This window comes from Oryctolagus cuniculus, chromosome 1 (genome assembly GCF_964237555.1).
Source record: "Oryctolagus cuniculus chromosome 1, mOryCun1.1, whole genome shotgun sequence".
NCBI classification, from domain to species: Eukaryota; Metazoa; Chordata; class Mammalia; order Lagomorpha; family Leporidae; genus Oryctolagus; species Oryctolagus cuniculus.
In genome coordinates this window covers 192,891,115-192,911,105 of record NC_091432.1, presented here as the reverse complement: position 1 = coordinate 192,911,105, position 19,991 = coordinate 192,891,115, and the positions used below count along the sequence as shown (strand labels likewise).

Sequence of the window (19,991 nt, the reverse complement as noted above, 5' to 3'; positions counted from 1 at the left end):
AACCAGTTGATAGGAGATAGTTCTTTATCTTTCCCTCTGTGTATGTACGTGTAAATGTGTCTTATTGCCTTTCAAATAAATTAAATAAATACAAATTAAACAAACAAAAAGAAAGAGGTATTCCTGGGTTAATTACCTTCTTCCAAGTATCCAATAGACCCTAAAACACTAACGCTCTTGCCACACCACACGGAGGTCTCCTTCAGGAATCCTTCATCTGTGCAGAGCATTCCCTTAGAAGCACATTCACTTAAATTTGTGGGTGATCTGCTGCTCTTTCCTCACAGCAAAGGCGGGAAGCACAAACCATGTCACTCCCTTTCGGACTCATATAGGGCATCGAAGCAGTTCTTTGGAAACGTGCCCTCCCCATAGAGGTTTCACGTGAGTGTCATCAAGAAAAGGGAATGCACAGTTGTAGCAGAAGAGCTAATGTGACCAGGACTAAGTCCTGGAAAGAAGTCTGACCAGAATTATTTTAGGCTTTCTGTATAAGATTGCAAACTTTCTCTGTCATCAGGTGAAGGTGCCAGAATTCAGTATGTCAGCATGAAAGGGTGTCACGAAATACTTGTATTCTGTGACACAAATTTGCTCCCCCTCGAAGCCCAGATTCAATCTTCCTTCAGCAGGCACCCCCTTTTGGTACTGCTGCCACTTACACCGCATCGCTGCTTTTGTTCTAAATGAGGCAGTCCACAGCAACCCTCTTTACTGATGTGGCCTCTGCATCAGTCACTATTTTGGTTTAACTCAGGAAATAAAAGAACACTTAGATATTTGCCTGTAAGAACATACTTCTGTATATGACTAATATTAGGATGATTGTTTATAATCCTATATCCATTTGGTTTGCCTTACATTTCTCTAAAATTTGACTGCAAAATTTCCAAATTCAGACATCTTTACTTTATTATACCCATAAGGTATTTAAAAATGCCAGTTCCAGTACCATCACTAATGATTTTTTCTGTTCTGAGTTGTATTGAGTGTCTCAGCCAGCCACTGCTGCAGGGTCACTTTTTTTGTGATCTAGGTATCTGTAAAGTTGCATTGTTCAAATACTAGGTAGGGCTGTGTCTCTTTTTTTTAAGTTCTATGCCTCGATAGACATGTCCTGAAAGACTGCTGTGTCTTCTGTGTATGGGATGTTGGTTGCAGATGCACCACACCTCAAAAAACAGATAAAGCAATGGGCTTCAAGGTCTTCTTGACACAATAGGTCTCTGGGGGTTACTGGATTCTGTTGTATTCCATGCTATCTCAAAAAAAAATCAGCATTGCCTTTGTCCTTTTATTAATCAGTAATTATTTCCCTTTGATTATTATTATTTCCATTTTATGATTATTAAGAAGTACTAGGATTCCAGAATCCACAAGCCCACTATTCTTATCAGATCTGAATTTCTAATCTGTATACAAAATAATACAAAATTAGTTGGAAGTCTTGAAGAGAAAAGTAGGAGACAGACTTTCTACTCGAGTTAAGGAGCTTCTTTCTTGTCCCTCATCAGTCACTCAACAGACATTCTTCCCACTTCATGGAATTTTCTTCCTAGTGAAGTTACAAGTGAGCACCACACATACATACACTTAACTCAGATGTGAAGCTGGCAAAGTAATATTTTCACAACTGGAAATATAGTAATAATCAAGACTTAAAAAAAGAGTTTTGCTAACATCATCTACTTTCAAGGCAGAGTGACAAAGAAAAGGAGAGAGAAAGAAAGTGAAGGAGGGAGGAAGGTAGGGTAAAGGGAAGGGAGAGAGAGGGAGAGAGAAAGGAGAGAGATCTTTCATTCTCTGCTTCACTCTCAAAATGCCTGCAACAGCTAGGGTTAAACCAGGTAGAATTCAGGAGCCAGGAACCCTAACTGGGTCTCTCCCACGTTGGTGGAAAGGGCATAAGCACTTGAACCATCACTGGCTGCCTGCCAGGATGCATTAGCAGGAAGCTGCATCACAACAGGGTTATCTGGGGGCTACAAATGGCATTCTGCTATGAGCATTCCAACTGGTGGTTCAAATCATTGTGCCAAAATACCCACCCTGAGGAAGAGATTTTATACTTACAGATTCAGCAGACAGGCAACTAGCTTTATGTATATTTGAGAATAAAGACATTTGTTTCTATTTTTAAAAAAGAGAGAATAAAGACATTTGTTTATTAGTCCAAAACTATATCCCTACAGACATTTTCAGAAAATTTTCAGTTGCCAGATTTAGCCCTTGACTGATAGCATTCTTCCTTTCCAATGCAATCCTGATTGATAGCATTTGGAGTCTTGTTTGTTGCAAGTTATAAAATGCAATATAATTGATGAGTAAATTCTAGTAGACTTCCAACTGAGGAAATATTTTTACCACTGGTTGTGTCCTTTTTCTTCATTCTATGGCATACTTTTCAAGACCATGTTGGCTGTCCCACCAATTTGGTCCAGCCACACAGCTCATCCTAGATCAGCCTATTCATTTTCAGGCGCTCTCAGTGTGAAGGCCCAGGAGTGGTCTTTAGGGAAGTAGTATTCCTTAATCATCAACTTGTCTATGCCTTAACATAGGCATTTAGGAATCTCCATTGAGTTGAACTCATTGCCTCCTATAACTTAATCTCTGTCATTTAAAAAAAAATACCCCTCCAATAATAAAAAGAACAAAAAGCATTTGTCAGAAAAAAAATGAAGAGACCGGCACCATGGCTCACTAGGCTAATCCTCTGCCTGTGGCACCGGCACACCAGGTTCTAGTCCCGGTCGGGGTGCTGGATTCTGTCCCGGTTGCTCCTCTTCCAGTCCAGCTCTCTGCTGTGGCCCAGGAAGGCAGTGGAGGATGGCCCAAGTGCTTGGGCCCTATACCCGCATTGGAGACCAGGTGGAAGCACCTGGCTCCTGGCTTTGGATCGGTGCAGCGCTCTGGCCGTAGTGACCCTTTGCGGGGTGAACCAACGGAAGGAAGATCTTTCTCTCTGTCTCTCTCTCTCTCACTGTCTAACTCTTCCTGTCAAAAAAAAAAAAAAGTAAAGTAAAAAATGAAGAGAGTGGGTGAGGGATAGAAAAACAAACAATATGGGACACACAAGGAAATTAACAGACAGTGACATTGACAGGGAGACCCTGCAGGGCCAGAGTAGTAAATGATTGGTCCCTGTTCCAAGATGAAAAACATCCTCCTTTGAAGCTCCAGGAGCCAGAAGGTGATGCCTCATGTGTTTCCAGCCCAGCAGGATTCTTATGGTGGTTGTACATCTGTGACTTCTTTGAGTTTCATTATTCTCTCTTCTTGGCAATAAGCCTGTGTCTGTGTGTGTGCGGTGCAAACAAGGAGTGTTAGCTACGTATTACCAGAATATGCCACTTTCTGCATATGATCCAGAAGTTTTGCTCTTTTCCATAAGTTTCAAATACAATGACTATAATTTCTACTTGCCCAATTGGCTCAATGTCAGCATAGTATTTACTGTATTTTCCTTAACATATCATTTTAGGAATGAAATGTAATAATTATCACACAGCCCAATCGGTAATATTCTGTTTCTGATCAAAACTTTCATTATTCTTGGAAATATTTTATGAGTTTTATATCTCAATTACTCATGAGAAAATCCTCTATAATCTTCTTAGAGTCTAAATTATCTTTATGAAATATATTAAAAAAAGACTGCAGCTAAGTGCTGATTGTCATTCACTCTAAGCAGTTTACAAAGCATTGCTTTATTCAACCTGCAAAGCAACTTTATAAAAACGATAATGTTCACTCCATTTTAAGGATTGCAAAACTAAGCGCAGAAGTAAAAAACTGTCACAAAGCAATAGCATGTTAGAATTTGAAAAATTGCTCATATTTTTAAAAATTATTTGTATCTTAATACATAGATTTATCCTATACCTACCTTTCCTTTTCTTAGGAGACTTCAAAAAGTTCACCTGACCTGAAACATATATCAAAAGTCACCAATCAATATCACATTAGTAAGATACTTTTGTTCATGTTAGCTAAGACATTTTAAATTTTGTTAAAATGCATATAAATATCTACCATCTCCAGTGCTTAATTATATAGACTTCAACCCCCTAATAACTGCCACACAGAGCACCAAATATATGAACAATGGACAGAGCCATGTGTCCAATGTGGAAAAAAAAACATAAGTCTTTATCTTTCCAGTCCAACAACTAGAATCTGGTCCCTCTTCATGCCCTTTCATTTTCTTCTCACTTTATTTCAAGTCTTGCCATTACTGATTAAAATTCAGTTACTGAAGTGTCACACATACTTTTACATGATTATACAGGCCATGGATTAAAATCTTTTTCACATAACTAGCATTAACTCCACAAAGAACATCATCATAAAGCAAGGGAAATATAAGAGAGAAAGAAAGAAAAGAGGCAGAGAAAGTAAAGGTATTGAGAATGCCTCTTGCTCTAAATGGGGAAGGGGGCTCCAAAAATGTGACCCAATTTCTGAAATGTATGATTCCCCTGTCCTTTACAAGAAGTAATATGTAGTGGTGTGAAACACAGCTCGGCTGCACCAGAGATAGGCACTTTCTGTTTACTGCCAGAAAATATAATCCTATTTACAATTCCCACTCCCTAGTAGGATGGCTAGACGTATCAGATCTGCCCACAACATCTTAGAAAATATCTGCTATGAAAGTCCATTACTATTGTTATGTTAATATTTAATAAGACAATGGAAAAGCTTACATTCATCATTCAATGTAATATGACACTCTGGAGTGGATTGAAAACATTAGTCAGACATAGGCTTGCCTCTGTGCTCCTCTTTCTCTGGCTTGTGTTGCAAGTAAACATTGTCTGCTAAGTCTGAGACACACAGCTCTGGTAGGTGACTTAACCACTCCCCTCTGTCTTGCTGACAAATGTGTGCATAATGGACTATGGGTAGGTTCCCTGGTTCCCAAACCTACAAAGCATTTTTCCTTGTTCCTATATGTCCCTTAGATGCAAAGTCTCCAAAATTGCTGATAAGAGAGCCAGCACTGGGGCTGGTACTGTGGAAGTGTAGTGGGTAAAGCCATCATCTGCAGGTCCCAGCTGCTCCACTTCCAATCCTGCTCCCTGCTAATATACCTAGGAAAGCAATGGAAGATGACCCAACTCCTTGAGTCCCTATATCCATGTGGGAGATCCAAAGAAGCTCCAGGCTTCTGACTTTGGATTGGACCAGCTCCAGCCATTGTGTGGACATTTGGAGAATGAACTAGCCTATGGAAGTCTCTCTCTCTCTCTTTCTCTCTCTCTATCTTTCTCTCTATCTTTCCCACTACCTCTCTGTAACTCTACCTTTCAGATAAATAAATCTGAGGGAGGGAGAGAGAGAGAGAGAGAGGAGAGAGGAGAGAGCGAGCCAACATTTAGCCTAAAAGTTAAAACACCTGTGTCTTACTTCAAAGTACCTGGGTTCAACTCCCAGCTCCAGCATCTTCCTAATGCAGACCCTGGGAGGGAACAGTGATGGCTCAAGAAATGAGGCTACTAACACTCACATGGGAGATCTGGATCACACTCCAACTCAGCTTCAAACCCAGTTCAGCCCAAATTGCTGTGTGCCTAGAGTAGTTAACCAGTGGATTGGAGCTCTCTTTTCTCTCTTTCTTACTCTCTCTTCAGTTCTATGAATTTTTTTTTCTATTCTTAAGAGTTATTTATTTATTTGAAAGTCAGAGAGTTACACAGAGAGAGAAGGAGAGGCATAGAGAGAGGTCTTCCATCCACTGGCTCACTCCCCAATTCGCTACAACAGCTGGAGCTAGTCTAATCTGAAGCCAGGAGCTTTCCCCGGGTCTTCCACGTGGGTCCAGGGGCCCAAGGACTTGGGCCATCTTCTACTGCTTTCCCAAGCTATAGCAGAAAGCTGGATTGGAAGTGGAGCAGTCAGGACTTGAACTGGTGCCCATACAGGATGCCGGCACTGCAGGCGACAGCATAACCCACTATGCCACAGCGTTGGCCCCTCAAGATATTCTTTGGAATGCAGCTCTACAAAGAATTGCTTCTCATGCATCATCAGGATCTTCTAGTACAGGTAAAAGATACTGGTCTTAGTAAAATTACCAGAAAGGCCATCAGTGGAATAAGGGTGAGGGAAGGAAACTAGTTATCTGTGGAGTGGCTAGAAAGATGTTCCCATGGTCTTAATAATGGTATTCTTGTCTTCATTTGGAAAGGGGAAATATTAATGTCTTTATCAGATAAATATTTACACACAAGCCACTCACTTGTCTAAGATATAAATAGGTCTCAAATGTGGACAGGATTAAATATATATTTTTCAACGTTAAGTTTGAAGATATACTGATCACTTCTCTACCAGTGTTCAGAGAGGCTTTCTGATGTAGAAGGGAATCTACTTGACAGATAGGATTACATGCATTTGAGAAGCTTCTGCACTGCAACAGAACACTCAGGAAAGTGAAGAGGCAACCAACAGAATGGGGGAAATTATTTGCAAACCATGCAACTGATAAAGGATTAATATCCAGAATACATAAAGAGCTCAAGAAACTTAACAACAACACAACAAACAACCCAGTTAAGAAATGGGCAAAGTTCTTAAACAGCCATTTTTTAAAAGAGGAAATCCAAATGGCCAATGGAAACATGAAAAAATGTTCAGGAACACTAACCGTCAGGGAAATGCAAATCAAAACCACAATGAGGTTTCACCTGACCCAAGTTAGAATGGCTTTCATACAGAAATCAATAAACAACAAATGCTGGCAAGGATGTGGGGAAAAAGGTACCCCAATCCACTGTTGGTGGGAATGTAAACTGGTACAGTCACTGTGGAAGACACTATGGAGATACCTCAGAAATCTGAATATAAATCTACCTTATGACCCAGTCATCCCACTCCTGGGAATTTAACCCAAGGGAAATGAAATTAGCATGTGAAAGAGTTATCTGTACCCTTATGTTTATTGCAGCTCAACTGACAATAGCTAAGATATGGAATCAACTTAAATGGCCACCAACTGAAGACTGGATAAAGAAATTAGGGGATATGTGCATCATGGAATGCTATACAGTTGTTAAAAGAAAAATGAAATCCTGTCATTTGCAACAAAATTGATGCAACTGGAAAACATTATACTTAATGAAATAAACCAGTCCCAAAAAGACAAATACCATATATTCTCCCTGATCTGTGGTAACTAATAGAGTACCTAAAAGGTAATCTACAGAAATGAAATTCACACTTTGAGATGTGATGACTTTGAACAGCACTTGTCTCGACTGTTGAGGAAGTTTTCTTTTTTTCATACTATTTGTTGAACTCTTTACTTAGTATAGAGTTGATCTTATATGTGTAAAGTTAATTGAAAATAGATAATAGTGAAAAATAAGAATGGGAATAGCAGAGGGTGGAGGAAGAAGGGTGGAAGTGTGAGTGGGAGGGAAGGTAGGGTGGGAAGAATCACCATGTTCCTAAAGTTGTATTTATGAAATTCATCAAGTTTGTATACCTTAAATAAAAGGTTTCTGAAGAAAATACTATGAGGCAACCAGACGTTGGAAATGAACCTCTGAGAATTCCCTAGCTGCCACATACTTGTCTTCTTTCCAATTTCAGGCACTTTCCTCCTCAAACCATCCCACAACCTGTGCCAAACACATGACCAGCAAAGTAAAGTGCAAAATAGTATGAGATTCAGAAGAGAAAGAAAAGAAACAATGGGGCTAAATGCTAACCATAGACTTTCAGTATCAGAAATAGTAGACTCCCGGTTTTTTAAAAAATTATTTTTATTTCTTTGTAAGGCAGATGTACAGAGAGGGAGGTTGATTTTCCATCTGCTGCTTCCCTTCCCAAATGGCCAAAATGTCCTGGGCTGGGCCAGGCTGAAGCCAGGAGTCAGGAGCTTCATTTGCATCTCCCATAAGGATAGCTGAGGCCCAAAGATTTGAGCCGTCTTCCACTGCTTTTCCAGGTGCATTAGCAGGGAGCAGGATCAGAAGTGGAGCAGCCGGGACTTGTACCAGGGACCAAATGGGGTGCTGGTGTTGCAAGTGGTGGCTTAACCTGCTATACCACAATGCCAGCCCCAGAAATAGTGGATTTCTAACAGTTCCTCCTTTGCATAGTCAGATGCTCAAATATGAACATTCAGTCTCTCTGACTTCCAATTCCTGAGCACATTCTCTCCAATTGAGATTTGTTGGAATGTACCTCTAGACTATTGGTATAAAAAGTACTTAAGACACAACTACCAACTTTCAAAGAAAAAGCATATAAGAAAGAAAAAAGAAACAAAAGTTAAATGACATGGGTGGGAAGAGAGAGAGGGAGATAGAGAGAGAGAGAGGGAGAGAGGGAGGGAGAGAGAGAGAGAAATGGGAACTATACATCCTCAGGAAGAAAGGGCCACTTGGCACAGGAGCAATATTGATTTTGTTTCCTGATTCTGAGTCTTACTATTGTTATTAACTTGCAGCTTTGTTCGTGAATGAGCTCTGAGAAGGGTCTCAGCTCACATTATCCAACATAGTTACATAACTTACCATGTGAAGAGTCGTCTTATTACACAGACTTCAAAAATATGATATCCACCTTTACTGAACAAATGTGTTCTATGATGTGATGTAATGTTTTAATATTTCACATCCAACTTCAAGATTTAGGATTAACTTTCAGAGAGGACATTTAAGTTCCTGGAAATATTTTTAAACTTTATCTGTGGCTCACATATGGGGTGGTCTTTAGGGTTCTCCACAGTATTGCTATTATCTTAGTAAAGCATAAGAATTATGTATACATTTACTGAGCTCACTGTGTTCGTAAAGCATAACCTAAGTTGTATACAATGTCCCCCTTAAATCCTGCAACACTATATGAAAGCTATGATTCATTCCAATTCACGTATGTGTTGAAACTGAGGTACAGAAATAATTCAATTGTTAAGTGTAAGAGCTATGCTTTAGATCCAGCTGTTTCTAACTTCAAAATCAGGACTCTTAAGCATGTCGCACAACTAATAAGCATGGAGTAGGTTACCAATTAGTGACCACTGAATGGCTCCATCAAACAATCAATCAAACGATGATACTCTCCCAGGAAAAGTGACTTAGTGTTTCCAGTCACATTAGTGGTTCCACAAGAGATAAATCTGCCTTAACCAGTTTGGTTGTGAGAAAACTTCACAGCAAGAACCTGTATGCAAATGGTATCTTCTATTGATAATGGACTGCACAAATCATTCTGACTGGGTCATCACACAGTGGTATCTCCTTATTTGAAAAGCATTTACTCCATCACTAATGGCCTGTACTCATCACTTGGCATGTCCTGCAATTTCCCCTTTCTCAGTCAATCCTAGAACACTGTCACAGAGCTACCTCTTTCCATAAGAGTCTTTTAATCAATAAGCACATTAATATCTGTACTAGGTTGTTACATTCAAATTTACCAGGCTGTAAGCTTTGTATTTCCTGTTCACCGTACTACATAAATGCTGACACTTTTGGATATATTTTAATTTTTACTGCCTTCTCAAGCCGTGTCAGTACTTCTCTCTAGAGCTCCCTTCTACAATATCTCTCTTCATTCCAAAGTCTGTCCTTCCTAGTAGGCATGTTCATCTGTACTACATTATTAATTACTCGTTAGACATTACCAGGTTCACTGGATAGTCTAGAATTCTGAGTGTTTCCCCACGGCATCCAACCTTAGCTATACTCCCTGGGTACCTGAGAGAGCTGGTCTATAGACTTTCACTATATCCATCCTATGTCTATTTTCTACTTACTGTGTTATCTACTCCCTAACTGGATTCTCTGGAATCCTTCTCAAAGGTTTCTTTCAATCAAAATGTAGTATTCTCTTTATTTTAAAAATATTATTAGGCCGGCGCCGTGGCTCAATAGGCTAATCCTCTGCCTTGCCGCACTGGCACACTGGGTTCTAGTCCCGGTATGGGCACCAGATTCTGTCCCGGTTGCTCCTCTTCCAGGCCAGCTCTCTGCTGTGGCCCAGGAGTGCAGTGGAAGATGGCCCAAGTGCTTGGGCCCTGACCCCCATGGGAGACCAGGAGAAACACCTGGCTCCTGCCTTCGGATCAGCGCGGTGTGCTGGCCGCAGCGCACCAGCAGCGGCGGCCATTGGAGGGTGAATCAACGGCAAAGGAAGACCTTTCTCTCTGTCTCTCTCTCTCACTGTCCACTCTGCCTGTCACAAAAAAAAATATATATATATTATTGAGTACATTTTCTAAGTATTTTTTTCAGTTGTAAGAAACACAGCTTTGTACAAAACAGATGACTATCCCCATCCCAAGGAAGCTAATGCTAGTAGTAGGAGGGAACTTATTAATAAAAAAGTAAGTAAAATATGCATTAGATGGTGGTAAATATATAGAAAACTAAAGCAAGGAATAGTGATAGAAATGAAAGGGTGGGTGATAATTATAAGTTTAAGTAGTATTTTGCAAAAGACCTTATTAAAAAGGAAATATTTGAATAAATGGCTGATGAAGATGAGAGAATGAGCTCTTTGAAGAAAAATAATTATTTCAGACAAAGTAAATTCCAACTTATGGCCTTAAATTAACTTATGGCTTTAAGTTAATGGTATTCTCCTTGTGACCTTAAGTTAATATCTATATTTTTTCTATCCTAAATGTAAATAAGTATGTTCTGAAATAGAAGATTCATTAATTTATTTTTTAAATTTTATTTATTTATTATTTATTTTTTAAATTTTATTTTTTTAAAAATTATTATTTATTTATTTATGCATGTGTGTATGTATAAGCAGAGTAGCAGAGAGGGAGAAACAGAAAAAGAGAGCTTCTATCAGCTGATTCACTCCCCAAAATGGCCACAACAGCCTGGTCTGAGCCAGATGTCAGGGACCAAAGTACTTGAGCCATTTTCCATTGCTTCCCCAGGCACATTTAGCAGGTAGCTGGCCTGGAAGCAGAGTAACCAGGACTCAAATTGCACTCCAGTATGGGATGCCAGCATGCAATGGTGCCTTAAACCATTGTGCCACAATGCTGGCCCCACATTAAACACTTTATAACCTGCAATTGTCAAGAGACAAAATTACAGCAATTTAGTTGAAACATCTTAATTGGCTTCATTTTTTATTCTAGATTCAGGCAACACTTCATTCCAAAAACTATGATAAGTGTTCTGATGGGCCATGCAGGAGTGATTGATTTTAGAGACAAAGGCTAAAGAAAGGCAGGAAGAAAGTACAAAGTGGATTGGTCATCTCACAGGTACAGTCATGCTCTGTATAACATTTCCACAAATGACAGGATGCATATACAACTGTGGTTGCCTATGATTATAATGGAGTTGAAAAATGCCAATCACCTAGTGACTTGGTACCCATCACAATGTCACAGTGCAACATTCTACTCACATTTCATGGTGATTAGTGATGTAAAGAAACCTGCTGTGCTGCTTGTTTTATGAAAGTGTAGCATATACAATTATGTACATAATATACAGAATTTGCTAATGATAATAATAACTATGCTAGTGGTATTTGTCTTTACTATACTTTTTAATCATCATGTTGAGTACACTTCTGATTATTCTTAAAAGCATTCTATAAAACAATGTGCCATATGATACTGGGAGCAGTATCATAGATTTTATATTTACCATATTTTTTCTTAATTTAATCTCACGATATTTTCATTCAACATGACCTTAGGAGCAACAAGTTGTATCATTTAGCCTAGGTGTGTAGTAAACTATACCATCTAAGTTAATATAAGTATAATCTATGTTGTTCACATAATAATAAAGTCACCTAAAAATGTGTTTCTTAGAATGTGTCCCCATGTCCCCATCATTAATTCATACATTACTATGTTTTCATTTGTAAGAAGAGTACAGGGAGACAGAGCAATAAAAGATAACAACCGACTAACATCAGGTTACTTTAACTTACTTCTTGTGAGGATTAAAGGATGGAAAGATTAAAGCCCAGGGAACATTATTTTCATGCTAATTGAAACTGGTCAGCTTGAGAATTTTGGCCCTTATCTCTTTCTTTCCTGATTTTCCCAAAACTTAGCTTCAGTTTGAATTTTTTTATTAGTGACTCATTTGGACTTTTGGTCTGGTCTGTTGGGGTTTGTGCAGGAGCTTAGTTCAACAAAATGGCTTCCTATAATTTTAATACAATAAAATGAGTGATGACTTACTGGAATTACACTAGATGAAGTTATATACCTGAGGACTTTTCTATTACATTTTTTAAAATGTAGTATTCCAGAAAATTTTCATTTATATTTAAAACAAGGTTTCTCAACTGTGTTGTTAACATTTGAGGGGGAGATGAGTGGGCTATGCATTCTAGTGTGCTTTGCAATATCATTTGTAAGGCTACCACAAAACACACCAAACACTGGAGTTAAGGGAAAGGGTTTACTGGTGGGAAATCTGACAGGCCGGAAGGAAGGAGCAGAGAAGGGGGAGGGGGTTAAGACAAAGATCAATAGAGAGAGAGGGTGAAGAAGGAAGAGAGAGAGAGAGAGCTGGTGAAAGAACATGTGTGCAGGAAGCAGGTTCTATTACTATGCAGGAACAGCAAATCTCATTAGGGTGGGAATGGAGCTGACACCTGTGGTTGGGCCATCTGGTCACCTGGCTTCCAGCGATGGCAGTAGGGGCTAGAGCCTAGGATGGTGTCCAGGATGTAAATCATGCCACTGACAAGACCATGACATTTTACTAACACAACTGATCTCCTCTACCCATTAGATGACCATAGCACCCACACCTACTCAACATGACACAAACACACATACACACACACACACACACACACACATTTGTGAAAATATAAAGTTACCCAGATACTTCCAAATATTCCTGAGGAGAAAAATTACCTCTAATCCATTAGGAATTACTGATTAAAAGAAAACAAAATCAAAGATTCATTAGATTCTATAGTTTCTATTGTTAAGTATTCAGTAGAGCTTTTAGTGAAAAAGCTGATTTTTTTGCTATAAGTACAGCCACCAATTAAGAACACAGGCATCTTTCATTGTTTTTAAAGTAGAAATTCGGTTTATTCATGACACAGTACACAAGAAGCAAAATGTTTCACATCATAAAGTAACACTAAGCCACATACCAATGCCCGATGATATTTTCTATGTATATTTGTTGGGTTGCAATGTAGCTCATATCAAATATTTCATAGTTATAATACTATTTTAAGCTAATGACTTAACTTTTATCACAGAGAGGACACTTTATTTGTATCCTCACAATTTATGTGATTGATACTAGATTTGCTTATTTATGCTGTTTCCATTTACAAATTGTTGTAGTTACAGTATTATTACTGCTTTTATATTTTAATTTACATTTTAATGTCAAAAGTGATTTGTGTATCACCATCACCCCACTTTAGTATCATATGCTTGTCCTTATATTTACCTTTAATATTGAGATTTAGACTTTCATATGATTTGGCATCTTCATCGGTAAACCTGGAGGTTTTTATCCTAAGGGAAATAAGTCAGATACAGAAAGACAAATACTGCATAATCTCTTCTGCATCTATAACCTAAAATGTCAAACTTACAGGTACAGAAATTAAAATGGTGATTGTTGGAGGGAGGAAGAAATGTAAAACATTGGTCAAAGGGTAATCAATCATGCAAGATAAATAAATTCTGTAGATCTAATTTACAACACTGGGCATATAATTAACACTACTTGAGTATACACTTTAGCACAGAGTTTAGAAGGTAGCCCTTTAAGCAATCTCACTACAAAAGTGGGGGAATGGGGAAAGGGAAAGCTTTTGGCATTGTTAGATAAATTTATGCAAAATGAATTTAAATCTTTTGTGATGATGTTTTCATGAGTACATGCTTATGTTTAAGTACACCAAATTGTTATACAGTAAATATATAGACATTTTCTATGTCTATTATACCTCATTAAGGTAGTTTGAAAGACTTATGTGCATTCTGATAAGGAATAAACCTCACTTTAAAGAAGAATACATACACAGGCACAATCAATGAAGCTCTATGGTTAGGAGGGGCTTGAGAAGTCATAAAAGAAAGCTTCCCCCAAATGAGGGCTACTGCTTAAACATTATTCCCTTGTCACCAAAAGGATTTTACACTCCAGGCAATGCAATATTGTAAGATTTGGGATAGGTGAGAGAGTGTACCTTTATGTTATGAAGTGCAAAAAGGGCTAAGTATAAGGGTAGGCAAGCTGCAACAAGCTTTCATACAATAGTGTTAATGAAAGTTGAGGCTGTGGCAAAGGATCCTCTTTATCTATATCAAATATCCCAGTTTTATTCTCTGATCTATTTTCCAATAGCTTTATTTCCATGTAAAGACTTCTTTATTCACTTCAAAACTCTTCTCCCTATCACAATATCATTCAGACACATTAACCATTGACTCAGAATAGACCACAGACAGTTTTCCCTATCTCAATATCATCCAGACACGTTAACCATTGACTCAGAAGAGACCACAGACAGTTTTTATAGATTGGATTCATTATATCCCTCAGAGTTCTTACTCATGTTCCTTTGTCACTAAAGTGTCCTCAACATCATTACTGGTCTCAGGCCCTGAACTAAGATTTCCCAAAAGTACTCCTTCCTGACTTCAGGATACATTTTAAGATATTGTCCTCCAGCCAGTTTCAAAAATTTCTGAAAGCTTTGGTCTTTCTTAAATTCAGAAAAGATTCATAAATGTATTTTCCTTCCAACAGACCTTAGAATTCAATTTTAAGTAACCATTTCAATTCATCATTGTCAGCTGCCTTCAGTCTCTTTGAAAAACTATCTGGCATAAGCAGAATGATAGAGTAGACAAATACTTCACTGTGCAAATGCACTAGTATTGGAGAAATAGTTATACAAAGCCTCGTTACCCCAGACAACTGAGGAACTGTCTCAGAAGCCACATTCCATACTTCAAATTCCAGTTCTATTTTCACTTCTCTACCAAAAAGGACCTATCCCAGTAGTGACCAATACATAAAATTTCATATTAAATGTGTATTCAGTGGAATAAATGTTAAACATATTAAAGGAAGAAAATTAGAGGAGATAAGAGAGAAAACAAAAAATAAAGACCCTGAAAAATCTGAACCTTAAAGAGGAAGGAAGGTCAAAACAGATACAGTGTGAACCAAGGGCCTCTCTTCAGTTTCAGAGAATACTTACCATGTATACTGATCAGACTTGTTACAAACCAACATCCATGCATACTGTCTGATGTGTAACTTTTTCTTGATAGTCTTTGTCTCTTTGCCTCAAACCAACAGAAGCAGCACCCAGGGAAGAAACACTTAGGTCAATTTTCTTCCAGCAAGTCCCCCTCTGCCAAGTACCCAAAGCTATGTCCTATCGCCCAAACCTGGCAGAATCCCACTGGGGTGACTGCCTTTCTACCAAGGACTGTGCAGATCCTTTCTCCCTACAATGTCTTCTGTCTCTCTATTAATTATATCTCCATTGAAGTCTCCATATTCTTCAAAATAATGTATATGTTTCAGGGATTTGGAATACAGATCCCTCTCCTCTCCAGTGCTCCAATTGTTGACTTGGTACAGAAACTTGCTTCATCTTTTACTTCCTCAGTAAAGACCTAGAGCCTAAGCCACTGGCTTCCACTCATGTCACATCCACTTCCTACTTGTCTTTTCACACTCTAGTTCCTTTACTCTGACCCAAAGATTGGATTTGTATATACTTGAGTCTGCTGTGGGCACTGGCTGTATTTTATGTCTGGTGCATGCCTAGAGCTCCTGTTCTAGATCTCACGCTGTTGATGCACTCTCTACCCATATCCAAAACCCCCAAACTCCTACCAAACCTTCTAATTACAAAGCCCAGCAAAACAGGGGCAAGCGCTCCAATTCTTATTGAAATAATTTTGATTATCTCATTCCTAATCACTAGAATGCAGAATTCTACAAATGTCATCATTGAATATTATATTCTCTTTGTTACTTTTCAGAGCACCAGTTAGGTAAAAGTAGTTGCCAGTTTCCCTCTGTGAAAGCAGATATGTTGGCTTGGTATTCTTGACTTTAATAAATGTTCAGAGCCTAAACAGTTGGCCTAAAACCCTGCCTAACTTCTATTTACAGTCATTAGTGAATGATTTACCTAGTGAGAGTCTCTCTTTCTCCACGCACATTATTTTTCATCTTTCTTTGAAGAGTAAATTCTAAACACCCTGAAAGCAACCACTGCCTAATGATAGATGTTTTCAATTCAAAAAGTGGTTTTACTCCATTTAACATCTGTTCATTGTTGTTTGTCAAGTTCTGCAGGAACACCATATATGCCGTGCATGGGATGTGGACATGAGGAACATAAATTGTCACTATCAGCAAGGTTGAGATGCCTTCCAGTGCCCTCCAATTGGACCTTATTGTTTGCTAGGCTGTTTCCCTCCTGATACAGGCAAGAAAATTTAGATCAGCTGTCTCTTAGTGAAACTTCTTTATGTTTCTAGGTGCTTTCTATGAAACTCAATGTTTTCAGAATTGATTTATTTACATCTCTTCACTTCCAACGACAAGGACTATAGATATCTATAAACAATGAGTTTCTTCACCTTCACTGCCTTTCCTACTAAATATATCCTTCCCACAGCAGAAATGGACTAAATAATTGATGTGACCATATGACTGAGTCTAAAAGATTGCAGAGTATAAAAAGATTTAGAGATCAGATCCAGAAAGGAAAAGAGGAAAACCCTCATACCAGACAGTTTCTAGAAGACCAAATAAGAGGGAAATTAGCACTCACCCTGGCCTCTTCTCAGATGCCTCAACCATGCCCACTTTCTGTACTGATCTTAAGCAATACCTCTATGACTACCATAAAGTAGTAAACTTTCCATCTATGGCTTAGTTTCATCAGAAATAATGTAATGGCAGAGTTTACAAAACAAGAAAAGGAAGGAGAGTGAACAAAATACTGAGAACGGGGATTGGAGAGTCTCGAGTTGTTCGCAGTTGTTTCATTGGAGAGACACTGGACAACAATCATGTGTCAGCCTTCTACTGAGCCTTGCAAGGTGGTGTCATTTGTCAAACTGTTCCTCTGGGCCTCTCTGGTACTAACACTTATAGGGGAGAGACAAGTCAACATTGTCACTTTCTGTCTGTTCCCATGACATTACAGGCTCCTACAAGGTTCTGTCTATCCAGCAGGTCCTGAGTATAGTCATCATCCTTTTAATATCCTGTCACATCTTTACTTGTTGAATCTCACTCAAAGATCCTATCACAAAAGTTTCTGAATACTTCTCAGCAAATGGCAGAATTTAGATAAAAACATTCTCAAAGACTTCCATTATTTGAGGACAGTCTAATGTCTTCCCAAAATATAATCACTGAAGAAGAAATTTTCTATAATCTCCTGGTGGCTCTTCCTGGAAAATAAATATTCTGAACTGGATACATGTACTGATCAAGAAGCCTTTACTCACATGTCAATTGGTTCATCAGATTACAGCAAGGCAAACAGAGAGGCTTCTCTCCTTTATGGTATTGTCTGGGAAAAATCAGACTGTAATAAATGTTTGGTAATATAAATAATTGGATAATTATAAAATGTAAAACATGAAGTCATTTAAAAGGTTATTCATAAGTATATGTACTAATACATAATTATCTCTGAGATATTTTTTGAAGCAAAAACAATGCAAGATGCACAGTGAGTGTGTGTGTGTGTGTGTGTGTGTTAAGGAAGGTATTGTGTGTACACCTATAGAGAGACTACAGATTAAACTAGTGTTAGTTGGCAAATTGGGCAGATACAAGAATATAAGGTTCTCTCATGCTACCATAAAGAAATTGCACTTATTCCTACAGGTACACTTTTGGGGGCAGAGGATTGAATAGCAATTAGAAATAAACATAATTTATTTTTCTGGGGTTTTTTTTTGCATTTTATTTTACAATGCATGAAACACTTGTTTAAACATTAAAAACTTAATTTAAAAGTATTATGTTTTAGAGCCGGCGCCGTGGCTCAATAGGCTAATCCTCCACCTTGCGGCGCCGGCACACCGGGTTCTAGTCCCGGTTGGGGTGCCGGATTCTGTCCCGGTTGCCCCTCTTCCAGGCCAGCTCTCTGCTATGGCCAGGGAGTGCAGTGGAGGATGGCCCAGGTGCTTGGGCCCTGCACCCCATGGGAGACCAGGAAAAAGCACCTGGCTCCTGGCTCCTGCCAGGATCAGCGCGGTGCGCCGGCTGCAGCGGCGGCCATTGGAGGGTGAACCAACGGCAAAGGAAGACCTTTCTCTCTGTCTCTCTCTCTCACTGTCCACTCTGCCTGTCAAAAAAAAAAAAAAAAAAAAAAAAAAGTATTATGTTTTACTTGAGTTCCTAAGATTTTTCATTATTTTTAACAGACCTTGCTATGCATTCACAATATGTGGAGTTAATGGCTATCTATTACATGAATAGGTAATTAAAGTGAAACTAGTACCTTTAATATGAGCATAATATTCTCATTTATTGATTGGTCATATGCACAAAATAATCTTCTTACATATGACTGAAAAGGAACACAGTATACATTAACATATCCTTTAATTCATATCTTTTGTCTTAAGCTTATTCTTTAAGTCAGAAAACATCTTTAATCTCTCTGGAAATATTTATTACTTCTACATTTTTTGCCTTATTTTAGCATTAAGCACAAATGAAGTCTCATATTCTTGGTCTCTACATATAGATAATGTTTTTTTAGAATGCTAATTCAAATTTTTTTTCTATAACTTAAGCTATTTTCTTATTCTGTCCCTTCTGGAGATGGATGTTAAGAAAGAAAAACAAGTTGATCATTACACTGACAAATCTCTTCAAATATTTGCAGTGAGTTGGCATCTTCCTCTTTTCTTTTTCATTTTTTTAAGATTTATTTACTTATTTGAAAGTCAGAGTTACACAGAGAGAAGGAGAGGCAGAGAGAGAGAGAGAGAGAGAGAGAGAGAGATCTTCCATCTCTTGGTTCACTTTCCAATTGGCTGCAATGGCCAGAGCTGTGCCAATCCGAAGCTAGCAGCCAGGAGCTTCTTCCAGGTCTCCCACGCGGGTGCAGGAGCCCAAGGACTTGGGCCATCCTCCACTGCTTTCCCAGGCCATAGCAGAGAGCTGGATCAGAAGTGGAGCAGTGGGGACTCGAACCGGCGCCCATATAGGATGCCAGCACTGTAGATGGCGGCCTCACCTGCTACGCCACAGAGACGGCCCCCTTCTCTTTTCTGAAGTGACCTATATCAAGTGCTTATATTTTCCCTCATACGAATTCAATTGTCAGGGCTAACATTGTGGTATAGCATGTTAAGCAATGCCAGAATCCCATATGGTGTCAGCTCAAGTCCCAGTTGCTCCACTTCCCACCCAGCTAATGTGCTAGGACAGCAAAGGAAGATGGCCCATGTGCTCTGGACCCTGCAACCCAGTGGGAGACCCAGAAGAAATTCTTGGCCCCTGGCTTCAGCTTAACCCTGCCCCAGCCATTGTGGCCATTTGCCTAGTGAACCAGCACATGGGAGATTCTCCCTCTCTCTCTCTGTCTCTCTCTCTGTTTGTAATTCTGCCTTTCAAATAAATAAATAAATCTTGGGAGAAAAAAAGAATCAATTGTTAGCATACTAAGTATTTTGATCAAGCTTTGTAGTACTCTTTCTGATTTAGTCAAAGTCTTCATTAAATTAAAATAGCAGATTTCAAAAATATATTTGCTACATACTCACAGAGGTCTGTTGAATCTGGTTCTGTTGATACTAAAAATGTCAGGACAATTATTTTGTATTGGTTTCAAATTATATAATCCCAACACTTTTGTATACGTTAATCTATTCTTTTTGTCCAATAAACATTTACTGAAAGTCTACTAAGTGTCAAATAAACAGGAACAGAAAGTTTCATTAGAAAATGTAAGAACTGAAAGTTACACATAATATGAAATTTTCAGTAGGGTAATATACA

At 38.6% G+C, this 19,991-nt stretch overlaps 1 long non-coding RNA gene across 1 annotated transcript in view; it reads right to left on the bottom strand.

The window, feature by feature from the left end:
* LOC127493551 (uncharacterized) overlaps positions 1–13,886 on the bottom strand; it is a 35,986-nt gene extending 22,100 nt beyond the window's left edge. The window contains exons 1-2 of the long non-coding RNA XR_011384271.1: positions 13,431–13,886; positions 3,890–3,928 (exon numbers count right to left, since the gene is read on the bottom strand). This is a non-coding gene — a long non-coding RNA (uncharacterized lncRNA). The remainder of the gene's footprint in view (positions 1–3,889; positions 3,929–13,430) is intronic.
* Between the last annotated feature and the right edge of the window lie 6,105 nt (positions 13,887–19,991).